The following is a 24,782-nucleotide window of genomic DNA, read 5'->3' as shown; positions in this document are numbered from 1 at the left end:
TTGCATTTGTAACAAGATCCCAATGATGCTGGCCCAAGGAGCACACTGAATAGCAGGAATTTGAAGATGGGGTTCATAAGGGTTGACACTTGGTTGGTCATGGGGACAGGAGACAAGAGAGATGGTGAGTTTTCAACAGAAGGAGCTAAATTGGGAAGGAAAACGATGAACCCAGATTGACATGCCAAGCTTGATTTCCTGAAATTGGAGTTTTAAGAGGGAGAACGGTATAACGCCAAAAGGGTAGATTTATTGTCAAAAGACCTGGATTAAATCCTGGCTTCAACAATTATTAGAAAGATGACTCTGGACTTTAGCTCTTCTTCGTCTCTAAATGGGAAACTACAGTGACTACTTCAAAGGATTGCTGCCGAGATGAATGGAGAGACCTTGTCATGAAAACTTCTCGCATGGTGGCCAGCACATAGAAGGCACTTACTGAGTACAAATCAAATTTATAGGCTATGGAATTTATGGACTAATCCAGCTCCTGGCAAGGCTGGTTTGGGTTTTAGCACATACGTTTTTCCTACAATGTACATACTGATACTTCAAATCATACGGTAATTTGGCAGCCTTCTGAACTTTATGTTTTCTAAGTATGCGTTAGCTGACATAATTTCAGGGGACTTGAATGCCAGGATTGGCAGCAGTTCCACCAGAGCTACATCTATCAGAAAACAGCAATTGTCAGATTCTTCCTTTTAAGGCACTTCTCCAGGAATAACTGTCTGAATCAAAGAGGAAAATATCTGGTCAAACTCATTTATAATCATAGTCCAATAATGGTAAATGGCAGGCTGTGGGATAAATCTGTGGACTTTCACTTACATTTCCAACCAGAGGCAGCATTATTGATGATTGAAGAATTAGCTCTTCAGAGCTTATCTACAACCTTGAGTTGGATATTTTAGACTGGTGGAAAGTAAATATTTTCCCCTTAAACTTAATCTGAACTTTCAAAATTGTCCTTGTATCTGTCCCTACACATAACTCAATCAGTGAGATTTTAGGGATAAGGTTAAACTGAAGTGAGCAAGTAAATTTATAAAAAAGAATTTATAGCACATATTTGTTCTGGAAGTCTTAAAAAATAGCTATTTATAATATTAACAAACTGTGGTTATAGTACTTATGTTGCTGAACTATTCAAGGAGAAGTTCTTTTATCTCTTGCTTCATAAAAGAGATCAGAAAGAAAAAAATTCCAGGCCATATTGTCAAGATATTATCTCAAGTATAACAAGAGATCAAGTCATCCAAAGACTCATTTAGTTACAGTTCTTCTAAAAACAACTTATCCTTTCCAAAAATTAAATTACATAAACTATTCTGGAATATTTTGTGATCGACCTCAGGGACACCAACCATACGGATTTGGGACTTTATCTTCTTTGGTGTCACTTCAGTATGAGGAAATTCAAAATCATGTGCATGGATTGACTACTAAACAAATCTTCTCAATTTCAACTCTGTATCTGGATTTTGTTGTCTCTAGTATTCTCCAAAGCCAGAATCCATTATTTTCATCAACTCTAAAAAAAGTCCAGTCTTTCAAGGCTGAAAGGAGCTCCAGAAGAAAATCTTTGCTGACAGAATTATTTTGATCTTGCTTGAGTAGTTGGCTGAAGTCCTTGCCAACCTATTTACCTTAATTAACTCTACAGGTATGGTTTCCTCAAGATGAACCCTAAGTGTAGTTGACTCTAGGTTCAAAAAGGGAAACTCCATCTCCTGAAATTAGAGAACCATTAAGGCTCTTAGAGACTTCCTCAAAATGACATCAAATTTCTTCTTAAATCGAAAGACTTAAGGTTCAATCTAATAGCTTGCTTGCATAAGGAGTTAACCAGCTCTAGGTAGCAACTATTTTCTACAGATAATGGCTATGAAAATATTTGTTGACGAGTGGATTCTATTACCTGTTTGGTCTCCTCCAAAGAATGATTTTGTGAAAGTTTTATCTAAACACATTATTTTTTCCCCCCTAAATCGTTCCTTCCTGTTATCTAACCATTGTGCATCCAATCATCTGAAAGAGAAATCTGGGAGTTATCCTGGAATCTTCCCTGCCCACCTCATACCCATTCACTTCCTGACATCTGCTGACTCTCACATCCTACATGTATGGTGTCCCTTTCTCCCCTGGTCCCTCCTGGCATTGTGTTAGCCCAGGCCTGAACATTTCTCTCCGAGCCTTTATAACAGCATCCTAAGGATTTTCTCTGTCTCCAGTTATGGCCTCCTCCAATTTACCCTTCCGAATGCCTTCAGAGTAATGTATTTAAAATCAAAATTCAATCAGGTAATTTCTTTTCAGTGGCACTCCATCATTCACTGTGAAAAAAAAAATGAAAAAAAAAATCCAAGCTCCCTGACACAGAATTCGAGGCCTCGCATGATCTTGTTTGTATGAGTCTCTCAGGTTTATTTCTTACCTACTGTTCACTTCACACTCAGCAGGAGTCTCAGCCTCAGCATTACTGACATTTTGGGCCAGATAATTCTTTGTTGTGGTGGGGCTGTCCTGTGCCATTTTAATATGTTTAGCAGCATCCCTAGCCTCCACTCACTAGATGCCAGTGGTAAAGCCTTCTCCTGGGTATGACAACCAAAAATAACTCAATTGCTAAATGTTCCCCAGGGGGCAAAAGTGTCCCCTGGTTTGTAGATAGGAGTGAGGTGGTGAAACACAAACTCTGCATGTATTAGGGTATGTAGCACCTCTCTTCCTTGCTTTTTGTTTGTTTGTTTGTTTGTTTGTTTTTGTTATTGTTCCTGGAAAGCTTTTCTCCTTCTTTGTCTAATGCAGGGAGAGAGGAAAATATCCTGTCCTTCTGTCCTCTAACTTTTTTGCTTGAAAAGGAGGGACTAGCAATTTGTTTGCTAGTCAGATTCCAGGACAATGATTGGACCACAGGTGAAATCATTTTTTTTGAAAGGACCACCCCGTGTATAACCCACTCTTCAATTAAAAAAAAAAAAAACCCAGTTAATACGTAAATCCATGCTTACAAAAATTAAAAACAATATAGAATACAGAATTAAAAATGAAAGCTTTCCAGGGTCAAAGTATCATACTTAAAAAAAAAACCCAAAGATTTGATACATGCTGCCCCAACATTGTCACCAACAGATATCCTACCCTTTTGTGACCATGGCCCTTGGGGTTTCAGGATTGTGTATAGAAAACTAGGGCTAGGTTGGCTCACCAAAACATGGGATTTTGTGATGCTTGCTAGGATTATTGGAGCAGATAATTCACATTTTAGGTCTACCTAGCTCAAAGAAAGAAACGTCCTTTCCTTCCTTCCTTCCTTCCTTCCTTCCTTCCTTCCTTCCTTCCTTCCGAGAAAGAGAGAGAAAGAGCACATGTGGATATGTAGCAGGATGGTGGAGGGGCAGAGTAAGAGAGAGAATCTTAAGCAGGCTCCACAACCCCGACATCGTGACCTGAGCCAATATCAAGAGTCGGACGCTTAAGTGACTGAGCCACCCAGGCACCCCACAAAGAAAGAAATTTCAACAAAGCTTCTATAGTCCACATTTTTCTTCCATATTACCATCTCTTCTTCAAATCCTTATAGCTAGTTTCCCTTCCATCCGCATAAAAATCCACAATCCATGATAATCAGAGCTTTTATCAAGAAAGAGAGACCTTTGACATTTTATGGTGTATGATGTTACTCAACATCAGTCCACAGCCAAGCCCTGGAGATTCTGCTTCACAAAGTCAAGGATAAGTCCCGAGATCCATCAATCGATTGATCTATCTAAATATATATAAATATATATATATATTTTTTACCAGCTCTGGCCAAGATAAGTCTCAGGAGCCGCCAGGTGGGGAAGCCAGTGACTACATAGCTGCAAAGGAAAAGGTAAAAAAATGCATCCAGGTATTCAACATTTTGACAATTGAGTATTTCACCTCATGTTCATATGGATTCAGTATCTAGTGTCCACACTTAAATTCCAAGTTACATAAATCCTTATAGCAGATGGAGGAAAAGATGTCTTTTCATGCCTATGTCCTAAATACTAAGCAGGCCTTCAAAACAAACTAGGTAAAGAGGAAATACCTGCAAGGGTTCTTTCTTAACATAACAAAAACGTGCCTGATGGTGGGGAAATGGAGTGATTTTCATAAAGGTTTCCAGCTATGGGAGCAAATAAAGGGTGAGAGAAATCCTTTCTACACAAGTTTCATTCTAGACCCCCATCCTTAAACAGGGAATTTAAAAATAGCCCTTTCCCCTAATTCTGTTAATTATTATTCTTTTAACGGCTTCCTCACCATTTAAGATCCCAGGGACATCAATAAGGATGGTGGGGGTGAAGTGTTTCTAGTAGTGGAACTGAGGATGATGGAATAAACTGGAAAAATGCTTTAAAAACTCTAATTGAGACAAACCTGACGACAAAATTGTGTCTGTGCTATGATTACAACTGTAAAAATTCTGTCTGCATATGGACAGGGACTAAAAGGGAGCATGAAAAAAATGTAAACAGTTTGGTTTGTAGGATGGCAGGATTTTGGGTGGATTTTTCTTTCTTTTATTTTGAGTTTTGTCAATGTTTTTGTAATGTTTTGTAATAAACAATACTATAAAAGAAGCAGCTGAGCCTGCTGACTAATTATTGTTAGAAAGAGCAGCTTAGCATCAATTCTATTGGAGCTAAAATTGCTGCTTTTGGCAGATGCTCCCCAACATCAGAGAAAACCATGTCAGATAACCTTAATCAAGAAGTCAACTCCTCTGGCCAATAGGAGCATTTCTTCCTTCCTCCCCCCTTCCCTCTCTTCCTTCCTTCCTTTCCTCCCTCCCTCCCTCCCTCCCTCCCTCCCTCCTGCCTTCCTTCCTTCCTTTGCTAACTCCTTGGGACAGGCATCCAGATTACTAGCTATTGGTTCAACTGGGTCCACAAGGAGGGTGTTTCATTTTGTTGTTTTTATTTTATTTTTAAAAACAGTTGAAATGATTGATTGGTTGTACCTGCCCTAAGAAAAGCCTTGGACCCAATCATCTTCTGCAATATGGTGAAAAAGTCAGGCCCTCAAAAGAGTGTCTGAGTGTGTGAGTGGATTCAAGCTCCATTTTGAAGGAAATGCTGTTGTCACTTGCAGGAACCCCCGCAGCTTATCTTTGTGCAGAAATGGAACGGCAAGAATACAAGTTAGTTTCTCAAAAATTTGACAACAGAATGTCAGCCTCACTTCCTGCACATCTGGTGTTTAAAGCTTATGGATAATCAACAGCATAGACTATTGGCACTTCAGGCACTTGTCAGTGAATTCAATCCTGAAGTGACTTGTAACTGTGCACTTGCCAAAGGCTCACCTAAGACACATGATATTGGAGAGAGACAATTTAAAACGGGTGGTCTCTCCATTTTTCTTCTGGGAACTCTAACCACTGTTCTTGTGATTCGCTGTGGTATTGGGAAGCAACATATCTGAGCTGGGTTACCTCTGTACCTGATAGAAATGCTTGCACTGCATTAAAAATTCAGTGGTCTGGTTTGAGCCTTTGTGAGAATCAATACAAAAATTGTCCATTGGAACAATGCTTTTGCATTTTTGGCAAATATCATTGCTGAGGATGTTGTGTCTTACGTCACCTAAAATCTATTCTTAAAAAATGTATGTGATCAATTCCTGTTGGATTCAGGACATGAGCTTTTCTTTGCAGATAACATGGGTTAGAGACCAGGCATTTCTCTCTGTGCCTTACGTACCAGGAAGCTCATGCTTTTCCCCTAGTACTCCTCCACTGGTAGTTCCTTACAGATTACAGGAATTGATGAGCTCAGTTAGCAGAGTTGGGCACAACAGGGAGGTACCATTTGGTGTCCATTCAGTTGCTGTGCCTATCACTTAGGTTGGTACAATCCTTCCAATTTTAATGATCTCATTAGGATTTTTTCTTCAAGAATCTGTTGTTCCTGAAGTGCTAGATTTTCATAAAGGAAGAAATGCATTTCATTTTCTATAAATATCAAAATTAATTACTCATCGTTATAACTATTCATTAAAACTCAAAATTAGATGAGAATGTTCTTCATAGATTTTTTTTAAGCCTTGAAGAGATCCATTTTATTATAGCATCTACAGCTCTACTATTTAAGGAAATCATGACATAAGGTTCATAATCGAATTAAGCCAATACCTTTTGCCCAAATCCTAAGAAGAAATTAGTAAAAGATGGTGGGTAGAACTATGGTGGTTTATTAGGACAAGTGCAGGCAATTGAGTAGAGTTGTTTTGTAGGTCTGACCCCAGTGTTTCTAGTTGGGAACAGACTCATTCATTCACTGGTTCATTCTTTCAGTCATCAATATGTGAGTCTAATATAGTCCAAGGACCATTTTAGGTCCCGAGGATATATCAGTAATGGAACAGACAGAACTCCCCGCCTTTACAGAATTTACATTCTAGTGGGGAGAGGGGGAAGACAGTCAATAATAAATAAATTAAAAAATGCATGGTGTGGCAGTTGGTGATAAGTGCTATGGGGGAAAAGTCAGGTAGGTAAGGGAGAGATAAGGGGGACAGGGTGTGAGGGTGGAATTGCTATTTTAAATAGTGTGACCAGGTGGCGTCTGAGCAGAGATTGGAAGGAGAAAGTTATGTGAGTCTCTCTGGGAAAAGTTTCCATTGAGAGGGAATAGTTTGTGCAAAAACCCCAAAGCAGGTGTGTGCTTGGCATGTTCGAAGAAAGCAAGGAGACGGATGTGGCTGGAATGGAGCATGGGAAGACAGTGGTTGGGAGGCCACTGAGGGAGGAGAGAGCCAGATCACGTAGGCCATTTTAAGGGTTTTAAAAACGAGACAGGGAACACATGGGGGGTTTTGAGCAGAGGAGTAATGGGATCTGACATGTTTTGAAAGCATCACTTGATTGCTTTGTGCAAAATAGATGGTAGTGAGATGTGGGACTTGGGCTGCAGTAGGGAGAATGGGGAGAAGTGGTCAGATTCTGGATCTATTTTGAAGGCAGAGCCACCAGGATTGGGGACTGGTAGGATAGAAGTTGTGAGAAGTAGGTAAGTTTTTGGTCTGAGCACGTATGTCAAGGAATGCAAAGGATGGAGTTGCCATATCTTGGGTGAGGAAGACTGTGGAAGGAAGATCAGGACTTCAGTTTGGGACAAACTAAATTTGAGATGTCCAAGTGCTGATGGTTTGATAATATAAATCTCAACTCAAAATTAATACTACGCTTAATATTATATATAAACAATATTCTATGGTTTTATTCAATATTAATATACTACATTTTAAGAGGGACACTAGCAACAAGTTTTATATATAGAGAGACGTATCTACATATATATCTGTGTCTCTTTTCATGCTGGAGGGGTTCCTTGAAAAGAGATAGCAAATGAGTTTTCCTTCAGTGCTTAGTTAATCAGTACTTGGTCTTCCCATTCTACAAATGAACCTTGATTTTGTTCTCTTTTTATTCACACAGCCTAAAATTCAGGCCCCTTGATCTCTTCCTGCACTATTGCAACAGCTTCCTAACTGGTGTCCTCACCTCTGCTTTTCTGTTTTCTCTCTCTCTCTCACTTTGTGTACACACACACACACACACACACACACACACACACACACACACAGATATATAGATGTACTCACATACATCGGTATACCTATCTATAGCTATTTATCTGTATACGTATATATGGCCTGTTATTGTTGTGGTAGCTGAATATGTAGATAATAAATATTATATAACAACATATAACAATGCAGTGTGTGTATATGTGTATGTATGTGTACATATGTATATATACACACATACATGCCTATAATATAATAAATATGCATATTTACATATGTATGCACATACACATATATATATAAACCCAGCCACCACAGTGATATTTCTTTATTTTTTAAAGATTGATTTATTTATTTTAGAGAGAGAGAGTGTGCGTGTGAGCAGGGGGAGGGGCAGAAGGAGAGGGAGAAAGAGAGAGAATCTCAAGCAGACTCTGCACTGAACATGGAGCCCCATTCGAGGCTTGATCCCACAATGCTGAGATCATGACCTGAGCCAAAACCAAGAGTCCAACACTTATCTGACTGCGCCACCCAGGCACCCTGTGATATTTCTTTTTTTGATTAAAAACTTAAAAATTTGTGGTAAAATATGCATATCATTAAATTGGCTGTTTTAACCATTTTAACTTGTATGGTTCAGTGGTATTGTGTACATTCACAACACCGTGCAACCAATCTCTGGAAGCCTTTTCTTCTTGCAAAACCAAAACTTTGTACCCATTAAACACTAGTTCCCCATGCCCTCTTCCCCTAGCCCCTGGCAGTCACCATTCTACTTTCTGTGACTATGAATTTGACTGCTCTAGAGACCTCATAGAAATGGAATCATACAGTATTTGTTTTTTTGTGACGGCTTACTTCGCTTAACATAATGTCCTCAAGGTTCATCCAGGTTCATCAAGGTTGTAGCATGTGTCAGCATTTCTTTGTTTTTTTCTTTTTTTTTTTTATGATATGTTAGTCACCACACAGTACATCATTAGCTTTTGATGTAGTGTTCCATGATTCATTGTTTGCATATAATACCCAGTGATCCATGCAATATGTGCCCTCCTTAATACCCATCACTGGCCTAGCCCAATCCCCCACCCCCCTCCCCTCTGAAGCCCTCAGTTTGTTTCCCAGAAGTCCATAGTCTTTCATGGTTCATTCCCCCTTCTGTTACCCTCCCTTCATTCTTCCCTTCCTTCTCCTAATCATATTCCTTATGTTCCATAAATAAGTGAAACCATATGATAATTGTCTTTCTCTGCTTGACTTATTTCACTTAGTATCATCTCCTCCAGTTTCATCCATGTTGATGCAAATGTTGGGTAATCATTCTTTCTGATGACTGAATAATATTCCCTTGTATATAAGGACCACATTTTCTTCATCCATTCGTCTGTTGAAGGGCATCTCTCTTTCCACAGTTTGGCTATTGTGGACAATGCTGCTATGAACATTGGGGTGCATATGGCCCTTCTTTTCATTACATCTGTATCTTTGTGTCGGCATTTCTGCTCTTTTTAAGGCCGAATAACATTCCACTATATGTGTATACCACATCTTGTTTATCCATTCATACATCGATGGAACCATAGTGATATTTATTATATATTATCCCCCTTGGAACGTTATAGTAACTTGTCCCCATTACTCTCAGGATAAACTTAAAAGGCTTTACTATGGTTTACAACACCTTGCCCCCTAACCGAGCAGCCTCATTCTATTTACCTCCCTTTACACTCTTCCCTTCAGTCAGGCTACCTGACCTTACCACAGTTCCTTTCACATCTGGATTTTCTGCCCAGCTTCTTTTTCAGAACAAGAGCAGCTTGTATCTCAGGACTCAGCTTAAGACATCAACTCCTCCAAAAAGCTTTCCCTCTCTCATCCAGGCTGGGTTAGGTGTGCAAATAGTGCTTCTAGAATCCCCTGGACCTCTCTCTACCAATGCATTTGTCACACTTAGAGCTAAGACAATGTCTTGTTTCCCATTTCATTCCTGGAGCCCAGCACATTCTGAGTGTGCAATACAGTGTTCCCCTCCTATCCAGCATCACTGTTTGCAGATTCGGTTAACCCTTGTGCGGTCAATGGTCCACGGTGACTACAGAGGTAGGGGAGCAGATGCTCCTCCTTCTAACATAACGTGACGTAGCCTCACGCAATGACACAACACCCATGTCATCCTCATCTCATCATGAGGGCATTTTATCATCTCACATACTCAAAGAAGGGCAAGTACCGCACAAGATATTTCGAGAGGCAGACCACATTCACATAACTTTCATTACAATATATTGTTTTAAGCGTTCTATTTTACTATTATTTACTATTACTATTATTTACTATTATTGTTGTTAATCTCTTACTGTGCCTAATTTATAAATTAAACTTTATTATAGGTGTGTGTGTGTGTGTATCTATATAGTTCTGTACACTCTGGGGTTTCAGGCATCCATGGGGGATCTCTGAATGAATCCCCCCTGATAAGGGGGAAATACCGTATTTCTTTGTTGAACAAATGAGTAGTGGCGTGCAAGTACCTGGAGTCTTGGAGGAGGTGGGTGTTGAGGCAGTGGGCCATACAAGTGACTAACTCAAGGCCACTAAGTGTGAAGGGCAAGCCTATGCAGATCTCTGAGTGCTGACTCTCTTCCTGCCCCCGACACCACTGAATGAGGCACTTTGTGGGCGCAATACGGTGACCCAGGATGCGCCAAGATTGCGCTCAACTGTTAACCCCCCCTGGTAGGAATTTAGGTGCCTTCAGCATAGTGTTAAACTTGTGCTTTTTTGGTAAATGATGCTTAAACCCTTCCTGCCTCAATTCTCCTCCTCACTCTCCTCCCCCACCCCACTCTGAACTTGGAAATAAATTCATATGTTTAGGTCACTTAAATAAAAATGAGACTTTATTCTGTGAAGTAAGTGTTTAGTTTGTAAAAGGATCAATGGGCTATTTTGGATCAAATAACTGTGTTTTCTTTAGCCATTTAAAATGGTCTATTTTCATTTTTAAGCCACTGCCTTGTGAAAGGACCTAAGAATATCCCCAACTTAGTGTTAGATCCCGTAATTACATTTTCTCATTTTGAAAGCAGTTATGCAGTCCTTACAATAGAGTCAACGCAGCTAAAAATAAACTCCAGGCAGTTCATATTAACTGGGTAATAATAACAGGCAACAAGGAGGCTTGGTGTCCAAATATGATGAAAACAGGAAGTTCATTACACAAGCTGTTCTTTCCTGATAGATCTGAATTCTTAAAGCCTTAACTCAAAAATAATCCCTTCAGGTTATAAATAAAAGCAGAGAATTGTCTCTTACTTGTGGCTTAATGGAGATAACACTGTAGCTAAATAAATCCACATAGTTATGGCTTGAATGTAACGCCAGAACGTCTGTTTGGGAAGAGGAAGGAGTAGGTTTGTGGAGACCCCTCTCCTCCCACAGAGGCTCTGGACCCACGCGCCCAAGGGCTTACTCTTCTCTCACCCTGGGCACAAGTTGCCAAGGAGACGACGCTTTACTTTGGTATGATGGCAGGAAAGCAGAAAGCCTTCAGGTGCGGAAAGGATTTTTATTTTTCCCTGGGGAGAAAGTGGATGAAAACGGAACAACCTCCGCTCCAAGTGTCTGCCAAGTAGTGCAAATTTCAGTCCCGGGTTTTCAGTGTAAAGTGGGAACAAGACCCACAAGAAGTGAAACCTCTTTCCTTTAGAACTCCCTTTCTCTAGTGAGTGTCACTGATTGTAAAGATTCAGATTTTCTTGATTAAATCAAGGTGAGCATGGAGGGAAAATTTAACTTATGTAACTGGGATGAACCCCACCATCTCACCTCTTGAAACTAAATCCCAGCCCTCCAGAGTGTTACTGGGAAGGGTGAGGAGGAGCCCATGACCCTGCCATCCACTCCTATTTGAGAATCTCTCACTAGTGTTTTTTTTTTTCCAAATTTAATATAATTTCTAGTTAGTTAACATATAGCATAATGCTGGTTTCAGGAGTCGAATCTAGTGATGCATCACTTACACGCAACACCCAGTGCTCATCATAAGTGCCCTCCTTAATTCCCATCCCCCAGAGAGCCCATCCCCCACCCACCTCCCACTAGTTGTTACAGCCACCAGGAGGGTTACCCTGGCTCAGACAGTAGCTCACCTAATTTCCTGTCACATGGCAGAGACCAGGCTGACTGGACTGGGATGGGGAAGAGAATGGGGGTAACGAGCAGGCGCCCACCAAGAGTGGGAAGTGACAGATCTGGCTACACGGAGGCAGTTTTTCTCCCTAGGCTGGGTCAGTGATGTCTGCGGGTTTGCCTGGAACAAAAAAGCACGCCTGGGGAGGGCTCACCTTGTGAATGTTCCCAAAACCTGCCAGCTACTTCTTGTTCTCCTCCCATGTTGGCTGCACTCACCCTTCCAGGGGACGAACCTTTGTTTCTTTCACCACACAACAAATCCAGGACTGTGTCTCAGGAAGGGGGTTCTTGTCACTTTTGAAGAGATAAGGGAGAGGGCCAGTCCCATCGAGCATCAGGGGGGCCATATTGCCAAGGCCTCACATTTAAGAACAGCCTCAAATTTAGACTTTTGCTGTTATTTCCAGATGGCGTTAACATAGCCACAGACATATACTGATCTAATAAAACACACACACACACACACACACACACACACCCCAAAAAGTCATTACATATGACTTTAAGGTTGTGTTCTATGACCAGCTCACATTAGCTGTTGAGTACTATAAATTTCATATTTTGTAAACCTATGAATAGCACAATAACATTGCACTATATATACTTATTGAGTGGAAACATTTAAAATATGTCAATTTTCGTAATGCTGTTTCGACATTTTTTTCATTTTCTAAAATATTGTCGTTCTCAGAAATTGAAAGTGGTCTGGCATCTAAGAAGTCCTGACCGTAGACCGTCTCCCTCTCTGATGCTACTCATGGGGAGGGGTGGAGACTTCTGTGAGAGAAGAGGGATATTTACAGAGATACTCCCTCAAGGTACATGAATTCAGTGGTTCTTAAACTTATATGTGCAACAAAATCTCCAAGGAAGCTTGTTAGAAATGACACATGACACACTGAGAATTTCTGGCTCAGACCCAAGATCTTGTCTCAAGGGACTTGGGACTACTCTTTGAAAGGCCCTGTAACAGGTTGTAGAAGGAGCTGTTGGGAGAAGGTCAAAGGGTAAAAGAGGTACCTTTGGGAAATAAATAATGACTCCATCTGGGAACAGTGAAGACTCTGTCAGAGAAAGAGGTTTATCCCACTAGGACCAATAAAGAAACAGAGCAAAGGACCTGGTAGCTGAGAGAGCAGAGGGTAGGCAGAGACAACCATCAAGGATATGGAGAAAAAGGAACCCTTATGCACTCTTGGTGGAAATGCAAACTGGTGCAGACACTGTGGAAAGCAGTATGGAGGCTCCTCAAAAAGTTAAAAATAGAATTATTGTATGATTCAGTAATTCTACTCCTAGGTGTTTACCCAAAGAAAACAAAAACACTAATCTGAAAAGATATATGCACCCCTACATTTATTGTTGTGTTGTTATTTACAATAGCCAAGATATGGAATTACCACAAGTGTCCATTGATAGATGAATGGATAAAGAAGCTGTGGTATATATACATGACGGAATATTACTCAGCTATAAAAAAGAATAAAATCTTGCCATTTGCAACAACACGGATGGACCTAGAGGGTATAGTGCTAAATGAAATAAGTCAGTCAGAGAAAGACAAATACCATATGATTTCACTCATATGTGGAATTTAAGAAACAAATGAACAAAGAAAAAAGAGACAAATAAAAAAACAGCCTCTTAACTATAGAGAACAAATTGATGGTTACTGGAGTCCGTGGGGGGATGGGTTAGATAGGTGATGGGGATTAAGGAGTATACTTACTCGGTGATGAATACCAAGTTATGTAGAATGGTTGAATTATGACATTGTACACTTGAAACTTATATAACACTGTACATTAATTATACTTTAATTTAAAAAAAAAAAAAACAGAGCCAGGGACCTGGTGGTTGAAAGAGCAGAGGTAGTAGGTAGAGCTGTCAAGCTTGGCTTCAGAAAGCACAGAGCACACTGGAGAAATGTTCACATGGGCAGATTGTGGGGGTGGGCAGTTATGCCAGAGGGACGTGAAACATGGGCAGCTTCTGGGGGAATCTCGCTGGAGGGGAGTGGTGAGAAGACCTCAGGTTAGAACAGGCATATCATAGAGGGGTTAGAAATCTAGAGCTGAAGAAGTACGAGAGGCTCCATAGACCTTGGTATAGGAAGAAGCCCAGAGTCTACCACTCCCTCCACTAACTGCAAACAAGCTAGACTACTCCCTGTAGGTCACTTATCTAATATATACACTGACTTTTTTATGACATTTTTGATCAATTTATCTGTTTGGAAAAATAAGGGGAGCATTTAAAAAAATTTCATTATGTTCAGTTAGCCATTATATAGTACATCATTAGTTTTTGATGTAAAGTTCAATGATTCATTAGTTATTTATAACACCCAGTACTCATTACAACACGTGCCCTCCTCAATACCCATCACCCGTTTACCGCCTCCCCTCTGAAACCCTCAGTTTGTTTCCTGTGGTCCATAGTCTCTCATGGTTTGTCTCCGTCTCTGATTTCTACCACTTCAGATTTCCCTCCCTTCCCCTATGGTCCCCCATGCTATTGCTTATGTTCCACATATAAGTGAGACCATATGGCAATTGTCTTTCTCTGCTTGACTTACTTAGCATAATCCTCTCCAGTTCCGTCCATGTCGATGCAAATGGTGGGTATTCATCCTTTCTGATGGCTGAATAATATTCCATTGTATATATGTACCACATCTTCTTTATCCATTCATCTGTTGAAGGGCACCTCAGCTCCTTCCACAGTTTGGCTATTGTGGACATTGCTGCTATGAACCTTGGGGTGCATGTGGCCTTTCTTTTCACTACATCTGGATCTTTGGGGTAAATACCTAGTAATGGAATTGTTGGGTTATAGGGTACTCTATTTTTAACATCTTGAGGAACCTCCATACTGTTTTCCAGAGTGGCTGTACCAGCTTGCATTCCCATCAACAGTGTAAGAGGGTTCCCCTTTCTCCACATCCTCGCCAACATTTGTTGTTTCCTGGTTTGTTAATTTTTGCCATTCTAACTAGTGTAAGGTGGTATCTCATTGTGGTTTTGATTTGTATTTCCCTGATGCCGAGTGATGTTGAGCATTTTTTCACGTGTCTGTTAGTCACTTGTATGTCTTCTTTGGAGAAGTGTCTGTTCATGTCATTTTTTTGACTGGGTTATTTGTTTTCTGAGTGTTGAGTTTGAGAAGTTCTTTATAGATTTTGGATATCAGCCCTTTATCTGTAATGTCATTTGCAAATATCTTCTCCTATTCTGTGGGTTGCCTCTTAGTTTTGTTGACTGTTTCCTTTGCTGTGCAAAGGCTTTTTATATCTATGAAGTCCCAAAAGTTCAATGCTATGGTCAACTAATCTTTGACAAATCAGGAAAAAATATCTAATGGAAAAAAGACAGTCTCTTCAATAAGTGGTGCTGGGAAAATTGGACAGCTACATGTAGAAGAATGAAACTGGACCATTCTCTTACACCACACACAAAGATAAACTCAAAATGGATGGAAGACCTCAATGTGAGACAGGAAGCCATCAAAATCTTAAAGGAGAACACAGGCAATAACCTCTTCGACATCGGCCGCCGCAACTTCTTTCAAGACACATCTCCAAAGGCAAGGGAAACAAAAGCAAAAATAAGGGGAGCATTAAAGGAATTTGGGATATGGAAGGAAGGTGTCCTAAGCTGTGGGTAAGGACAACTCTTCCTAGATTTTTGAGTTCTGATTTGAGCTAAGCAAAGTGTGGCATTCTTTCATAGATCAACCTGTGCCTCTCAGACCATCCATACCTCTTGCCTCCGGCTCAATTTTATACATTTAAAAATTCGATAAACATCTCAGTTTCATTTCCATGGTCCATGTGTTACAAATCCAAAATTCTTTTGTGTTAGTTTTTGTCTGTTCCAAGACCCTACCACAAAAGCCCCTTTCTATGAGTAATAAGAGAAATTTGTCCACTCTTTGTATGATTAAATAGTTATAGGACTTTCTTTGGTTTTAAATACCAATGATCTCTGTTACATAAGTTTTTCTTAACTTTAAATTTCACTTCTTTAATTCTCACTAATGACAGCAACCGTGCTCCATATTTTGGAGTTATCTGCATAGCAACCTATGAACCATTTGAGCTAAGAGTACAATTCTCAAGCTTTCTGGATTGCAAAGCTCTATTGTTTCTAGACTTCCACATATTATCCATTTTTTTTTCTAGTGGAACAACATTAATAGATTACAGCAAAAATCATAACAACTCAACTTCTATTTTGCTTCTATTGTGGCTATCACAGGTAATGGTTCCCAAGCTATAAAAAATAGAACAAATAGTGTTAATAGGGCTTTGAAATAAAAGGTAGTTGTTAGATGTGTATGTGTGTTTGCATGGATTGTGTATAGGAAGTCAAAAGATAGTCTACTTATAATTCAACAAGTTTATTTAGTGCCTAATATATGCCAGACACTGTTGAATACAAGTGTACAAAGCAACGCTCCCATTCTCAGGGAATTTACATTCTCATTGTGGTAGTAGGACAATGAAGAGAGTGACAGGAAGTGGGACATGTGTGCTGTTTCATAATTGGGTAATTAGAGGGGGCTTGTATAATAAGTGACACTTGACCTGAGACTCAAAAGAAGTGAAGATGCCTCGTGGATACCTAGGGGGAGAGATTTCTTGGTGGAGGAAAGTTGAGTACACAGGCCTGAGAGAGGAGCTTGCACAACATTTGGAGGCATGGAATGGATGAGGGGGAGAGGAAGAGGGAGCATATCAGAAAGTTAGCTGGGGAAGACCATGGAGAGTCTTTTAGGTTATGGTAAGACTTAGGATTTTTTTTCCCCTTGGTGAGATAGGAAGCCAATGGAGAATTTGAGCAAAGGAATGAAGTGAACATTTTAGTAGGATCACTTTGGCTGCCTCAAGGGGAGTCAATTAGACTGAGTTCCCTAGAAGTAGAGCCTGAGATGGGTATGTGCATATGATTTATGAAGAAACTGGTAAAGGAAGCAGGGTCGAAGTGAATAAGGAGAATGGCAAGAAAATGGTTTTGGGTGGTGTGAAGCTTCAGCCTGATCCCATGGGGTGCTCTGGACATAAATTTCATTGTTGAGTTTTCCCCACTTGAGGCAAGGGAAAGGTGCTTTTTACCCACATCCTGGTTACTGCCTAAAGACTCTGGGGTGAGGGATGGAGAGTGTGTATCCCAGGCCCCTCCGAGCACAGTGGCTTCTATTGTTGAAGGGCACTTCTCATGGATGTGCTCTCAACAGCTGGGGAAAGGGCTCACCAACCGAGAGAAGAGATGTCAGGGGTCCTGACTGAGCATACCAACAGCATCTTCTACATGGAATAAGGATGGAAGTAGGGTCACCCATTAGGAGACAAATGCAGCAGTCCAGAAGAAAGATGGAGGTGGCTTGGACTAGAATGTAACAGTAGAGGTGTTGAGAAGTGGTTGGATTCTAGAAAATTTCAGAAGGCAGGGCCCACGGGACTTGCTAATGGCTTGCTTATAGAATGTGAGAGAAGGAAAAGAATCAAGAAGGATTCCAGGGTTTGTGGCCCAGCCATGTATGGAGAAGGGAAAAACTGTGGGAGGAGCAAGTTTGGGACTGGAGCGACAATTAGAAGCTCCATGTGATACATGTTAAATCAGAAACAATTCATAGATGCCTAAATGAAGATGTCACAGAGGCAGGTAATGGAAGAATCTGGACCTGTGAAAATATGTTTCAATTCCTAGGTTCCATGATTTTAAAAGAATGTGCATATGTGTTTGAGGTAGCCCTGCTGGAAACCTGTACTGGGGTTCCGAGAATGGCTGGGGAGGGAGTGAGGAAGCCGTAGTTAGTTCCAATAAACCTCGAGAAGGGTGAAAGGGGAATATTAGACACTATAGATCAGTTAACTTAATGACAACTTTAGGCCCCCTTTCTAAAATAGACCATTAAACAGATGATTTGTAAGTAATTTACCAAAAGTTGTAGTGCTTTAGAGGTAACATGGATTCACAAAGAACACATCAGACCATGTTAGCCTCATTTCCATAAAGATATTCTAGGCACAGAGGTTTGGGGAATTCTGCAGTCTTAGTATATCCTGATTTTTATACAGCATTTGTTAAATTTCTTTATTATATCCTTCTGACAAAATGAAGAAATGTGGGCCAGAATATAGAGTAGTTATGTAGCTTTCTAACTGGCTAAGCAAGAAGAGAAAAGAAGGGCCAACCCTTAGATTATTTTTTTACTGCTAGTCAAGTTTTTATATCATAAGGCCCTTTGCTAGTTATAATTTTTATCAACAACTTAAATGAGGAGCTAGAAAGCATGTTATCAGACTTGAAGATGACACAAACTGAGGGGAAAAAAGCTAATATAATGAATTATATAATGGAGGTTGAAAAGGAGAAGCCCAAACTCACAATCTGAAATTTAATAGGGATGGATGAAAAATAAAGCAAAATATCCCATTTCACAGGTCGTGAGAGGTCTCTCTTGACAGAAATGAATAGAATTAACAATTTTTTATAAAGAGGTTTTTTTTCATTAAGTCATGTGTGGCATTAAGTTAAGAGTGCAGGCTTTGGAGCCATCTGCCTGGGTTAGAATCCTGGCTCTACTACTTACTGGCTGTAAGATCCAGGGTATGTTTTCAAAAAGTCTGTGTTTTATCTTCCTTACCTGGGAGATGCGAATGATAATGTTAGTTCTAGCTAATGTTGTTGGAATAATTGTAAGAATTAAACACACGTGACATACTTAGAACAATGCCTGGGACATAACAAGCATGCAATAGACACTTTTATAGCAGGTTCAACAGTGTGATCTGGTTGCTAAAAAGGCAAAACAATCTCTGGGTACAATGATAGAAATGAGGTGTCAAGATCAAAGGAATCTCGTAGCCCACGGTACTCTTCACTGCTGAGATTTTGTTCAGTTCGGGTATCCCTAATTTAAAAAGTGTCTTCAACCTGTGGGCAGTCGAGTGCTGCAGGAGAGGAAGGGTGTAGAGTCATGCCAAGTGAAGAAAAGTGGAAAGGGCTGGAATGGAGAAAATGACTTCTTCTTTTGCAGAAAGACTCAAGAGCTGAAATAAAGCTTTCTTGAAAAATCTGAAGGGCTGTCATGTGGAAAAGGAATTAGACAAAGTCTCTGTTGCTCTGGAGACAGAACCCGGAGCAGAGAGTAGGAATAACAGGGGATGATGTGGGGTGCAGAAGTGTTTAGCTTTCTGTTATGGGCAGAGGAATTTCTGTTCTAGTTCTGCCTCTAAATCATTATGTGATGTTAAGTCTCTCCACTCTGTAGGCCTCAGTTTCATAATCTGTGAAATCAGGATTTAGATTAGATGTGCTCTGAAGTAGAATTTATGGTTGGTCTGTCAGTGGGCTGTTTTCCTAGACAGTGGGTTTTCTGTCATTGGAAATGTTTAAGTAGAGGGCCATGAGACATATCAGAGTAGATATTATTGTATTTGATCTAAATGATATCAAAGATCTCTTTCAATTCTAAGATTTTAAGAAAATATTTTTGTGTGTATTCAGATGGCCCATCCACCCCCATTCTCACCCCTTAGCCCTACTTTCTTGATGGAGCTATAGACTCTTTAATGATTATGTAAGAGCTCGTTACAGTCTCTACTGATTACAGTGAGCTGTGATTTCTCATTCACATTCTCGGGGGCATAAAGCTCCCAGAAAATTGAATGACCTCAGGAAAGAGCTCTCTGTACGAATTTCCTTGGCACCTAAAGTGTCACAGCAGAGTTTCTAGCGTTAGCGTGCTGTCATTGCTCCCATTCTTTGTCCCGAAAGTGAAAAAAGTGAAAAGTACCCATAAATTACTGACTCCATATTACACAGCCGCTAGCTGGGTTCAAGGCTGTGCGTGGAGAATTTGGTGCCGGTGGAGGCTGGGATATGCAAGCTTGGGGGTGAGCGCAGCACAAGGGGGAGGGGCGACTGGACACCAGCCAGGAGCAGTGGAGCTGTGGGACACTGTCATCTGCTGCCTGCAGCTGCCAGGCTGACTTCACTCTTTATACAACAAATATTTGTTGACCACTTATCATGTGGAGGACACTCTACTATACAACAAATATTTGTTGACCACTTATCATGTGGAGGACACTCTACTAGGCACTCTGAGGCACACCCAGGAATATGATACTTGCCCCTTCTGGCAAGGGGTTTCTAGTCTATTTGGAAGATAATTACCAGCTGGCAGCCAATACTTTGCATAATACTTCATTGTCTGCAAAGTGCCTTCAGACAAATCATTCTTCCAGCAGCCTGTGGGATTAGAGCCTTCAAGTACTCACACAACAGCCTGCGAGGTACCGTTATTCCCACTTTTCAGACAGGAAATTGTGGCTCTGGAAATTAAGCAGTTTACCCAAGATCACCTAACTGTATTGTCTGAAATGCCCTTGCTGTTGCTGAAGTAGACCTAGGCATGTCCTCTGACTCCAGTTCCAGTAGTCTTTCCACTCCACTAACAAGAAAAGTTAAAAACCATCATGTAGACTATAGATAATATAGTATATTATCAAGAGAATTGCACAGATAGTATGTATTACAGGAATTCAGGAATGCAGCTCACTGTGTCTAGTTAGAAAAGGGAGGTGAGTTAGGGTACGGACATGAGTTAGAGTGTGTCGGTCTAATAGTGATCTAAACAAGCATGATTCTTGCCATTTGAGAGTTTATAGTAGTTCAGTAAGGGGGTCAGACATTCATTAAATAATCACATAGAGATTAATTACAAACTAGGATAATGCTATAAAGAAAAAGTACAAGATGATATGAGAATGTATAACAGGATGGAATCTGATCTAGTTTGAGTAGATAGAAATCAGGGATATTTTCTCTGAAAAAAAAAAAGATTTTTGGCCTGAGGTTGAATAGGACTGAGTTATGCTGAGGGAAGCAAGGAAAGGGAGAAGAGCATTTAAGACAATGGGAACATCATATACAGAGGCCCTGTGGTAGCAGGGAGCATGCATTCAAGAAAGTGAAAGTTGACTAGTAGAGGGTGCTAACTTGAGACTGGACAGAAAGGCAGGAGTCGGATAATACTGAGTTCTTTGTTTTTATTTTGAGAACAATAAGAAGGCATTGGAATATTCTTAACCTGGAGGTGACATGTTCAAATTTGCATCTTGAAATGGCTACTCTTGCTGCTATGTGAATAGATGGGAGGTGGACACTCAGGGAAATTGGAAGAGCCTACTGCAGCAATCCAAGAGGGAGATCTTGGTGTATTAGACAATGGAAAAGGTAATGGACAGAGAAAATTATGAGAGAAGATTTACCAGTACTTGAGGACTGGCAGGATGTGGATGAAGAAAGGAGAAAAAGCAATCAGCAATCAAGGTTTTAGATATGGGAATCTTGCAGCCTGGAAGCGCTTTTAAGGGATATTATAGAAAGTGGGGGTGATAATGGCTTGCTATGCAGAGTTGGGGGTATGATGGATTATTGAAATTAAATTTAAAATTTAATCTAAATTTTAAAAATTAGAATTTTTAAAAAGACAAAATAATTGTAGTTGTGAGATTGGGACCTATCAATAAATTCATGGTAATTAAGACATGAGTGGGGGAATCTACAAGTGGGGGGATGGTGAAGAAAAATAATGAGGGTTCAGTAGTTGTATAGAACAACCACTGTATTGAACAGAACCACTGGGTCAGGTGAGTGGAGAAAGTAGGGTGCACCTGCAAAGGAGTGGTCATAGAAATAGAAGGGTATCATTACAAGAAAATAAAAAATGTAACCACTAAACATATTCTTTTTTATTACAACCTCATCTATATTTCCCTGAATTAAATAACAATAGACATGCACCAGGAAGAAATTACTCTGTGAACGGCAACACTGTTGTTACCATAATATGGTTCCTTTCATAGTACGTTTGGGGATGGCTACAAATCACGCGTAAGCCTGGGGCCTCCCACCCGTGCATTTACTGGTCACAGGCAGACAAACTACATTTAGGTTGCAGTTTTTGCTAGTGAATATAGTGGTCCAGAATCAGATTCTGCAAGACGCATTCATTTGTAAATAAATAGCCCCCTAAAATCATTAAGATGCTTTTGTTTTCTTAAAAAAAAAAAAAAGTAATCTGCTTCTATATTTGAGAAGTCACAGTGTGTTCCTGTGACCAAAGAACACCAAACTTTCATTCTTATTCCAAATGTCTCTAAAATCCACTAACACTTGTCTCAGCATTGAATAAGCACATTAAAAATAAAGTTATCAACTTTCCCTGCTGAAACTTTTTCATCCACTTACCAGTACGCCCAAAGACTTCACTTCTGAAGGATGGTAGCTTGATTTGTGCCAGCTGTTATCAGGAATCACGGACCAAATTGGTTATTTTTGGCCATGAAACTAGCTTGAGGCTGGCACCAATGCCTTAAAGCACTTACAAGACAAAACACTTAAGTGCGAGTCAATTGTGTTCTCTTCTATGGAAAGTCTTCTGTGAGATGGAAGTACAGGTGGCTTCATCCAGCCAAGATTATGTTCCAAGTTGAGAACTCTAACGACAAAATGGAAAAAGTTCAAGCCAATGGATTAGGTAATTGGTTTCAGTAAATTTTCAGTTTATGGTTCGTTGAAAACATAAGGCAAGACATCCTTATTACGGCTCTGCATCTCTGCACAGAGGGGGTGGGTGTGAAGAATCAGTCCCTGATGACACCTTCATGTGGCTTTATATCTGGTGAATCAGCTCTGGGTCACTGTGCCATAGGGTGGCAAAGCTCCTGTTCTTCTTGTAGTGTCTCTTAGGTTTGTCCCACCCTGTTTTCAGAGTTTCTTCTGAAGTGCTACTTTTTTCACTCTTCCAGGATCTGAGACCAACATTTCAGGTGGTTAGGGGTGACCACTCCTCCAATCTAAGTGTAGGAGATTCATGGAAGCACAGGGAGAATCAAACTTTATGTATATCAAAAGAAGGTGCAAAGCCAGGACTTCAAGGAAAGTTCACATTTTTATCAATTTGGTCTAGAGAAGTGCCACCTGAAATCTAAACCTTTAGCAACATTTATTGACCTTTTTAAAAAACGAGATATAATTTGTGTACAGTGAAATGCTCAGATCTTCGATCAGTTTTGACAACTGCATATGAAGACATAAAATATTTTCATCAGTCCAGAATGTTCCCTCATGCCTCTTTCTGGTCAGTCCCCATACTTGTCCATCAACTACTGCTCTGCTTTCTATCACTATTGGTTAGTGTTGTTTATTCTTGAATTTCTTATAAGCGCAGTCATACAGCCTGTGCTCTTTTGTGTTTTGTTTCTTTCACTGAGGATAATGTTTTTGAGATTCATTCACGAGCATGTCAGTAGTTCATTCCTTTTTATTAATGAGTAGTATTCAATCTTTGAATGTACTACAGTTTTTAAAAACTCCATTCTCCTGTTGATGTACATTTGGATTGTTTCCAGTTTTTGGCTACTATGAATAAAACTGCTATGAACATTCTTATATAAAGCTCTATGTAAACATACATTTTCATTTCTCTTAGGAAAATATCTATAAATAGAATTTCTGGGTCACAGGGTATATGTATGTTTAACTATTTAAGAAACTGCTAAACAGTTTCCCAAAGCAGTTGTACCATATTATGCTCCCACCAGAACCAACGAAAAGTTGGATTTCTTCACATCCTCGCCGTTTGTATTGTTAGTATTTTTTCAATTACAGGTGTGTGTGTGCGTGTGTGTTGTATGTAAAGGTATGTCATTGTATTTTAGTTTCTGTTAACCTGCTGACTAGTGATGTTGAATACATTTTACATGTGTTTATTGGTCATTTGTATAGCTTCTTTTGTGAGCTGTTGAAGCCTTACGCCCATTTAAAAAATGTGGTTCTTTGCATTATTGACTTATAGGGTTTCTTTGTATGTTCTGGACACAATGTATTTGTCAGATATATGTACCGTGAATATTTTTTCCCAGGTTATGGCTTGCTTATTTATTTTCTTGATGGTGTCTTTTGATGAGCATTTTATAGTTTGATACAGTACAATTTGTCAATGTTTTTCTTTTATGGTTCATACTTTCTATATCCTTCTTGAAATGTTTTGTCTACTACAAGGCCTATGATTTTTTCTTCTAGTAACTTTATTGTTTTACCTTTATATACATTTAAGTATATGACCCATCTCTAATTGGCTTTTGTGTATGGTAATTTTTTTCTCTCTCTCTCACTTTTGGTATGGGTATCCAGTTATTCTAACACAGTTGTTGAAGACATTTCCTTTCTCCACTGAATTTCTTTAGTGCCTTGTCAAAAGTCATTTGATTAAATGTGGATGGGTGTATTTCTGGACTCTTTATTCTGTTTCCAGACCTGGTTTCTAAGTGTTGGTAATGATTTTGAAATACGAATGGATTCTAGAGGTTCATGAATTAGTGTAAGAGTCCCATAGTAATCATCTTTTACCACTGGAAGATTTGTGTGTGTGTGTGTGTGTGTGTGCTCAGTGAACCCATGATTGTTTACATGATTCTCCTGTGAGTACTCTAAGGAAGGTGGTTAAAAAGAGCCAGAGTGTTGATGTGTTTGGCTTTTACTTGCTGCTTGTAGCAACATCTTTCAAGAATGAGATGAGCTCAGGTAAGAATTAGCTGATTTGATAGCAGAAGCAGAGGGAATAGGTAGATTCTAGAAATGTAGGGCCTGTCAGTGTTGGAAAAGACAACTATTCCTGAACCTGAATAAACTGTTGCCTTTTTACTCAAGCCTATTTTTTCAAATGGTTGAAGTGTAGTTGTCACAAGCTGAGAGAGCTGAAAGATACGCCATGCTTGACCTTTTGCAATTGGTTAAAAATGTTAGTTGAATTATTCTTAACCACTTACATAGCACCCAGTATCTCTTCCTTCATTGCCCTGGCTCTGATGGGCTAGTGCTCCTGCCCTGGCTTTCCTCGGAAAGGCCCATCCTTTCTTAGAATTCAGGTTACTGGGTTGTCCTATAATTGCAGCTCTCTGATGGTTCACAAGCAGTTATGACTTGTAGTCCACCCAGCTT

This window comes from Ailuropoda melanoleuca, chromosome 7, assembly GCF_002007445.2.
Source record: "Ailuropoda melanoleuca isolate Jingjing chromosome 7, ASM200744v2, whole genome shotgun sequence".
Taxonomy (NCBI): Eukaryota; Metazoa; Chordata; class Mammalia; order Carnivora; family Ursidae; genus Ailuropoda; species Ailuropoda melanoleuca.
The sequence above is the reverse complement of the archived record's forward strand: the minus strand, read 5'-3'. Positions refer to the sequence as shown.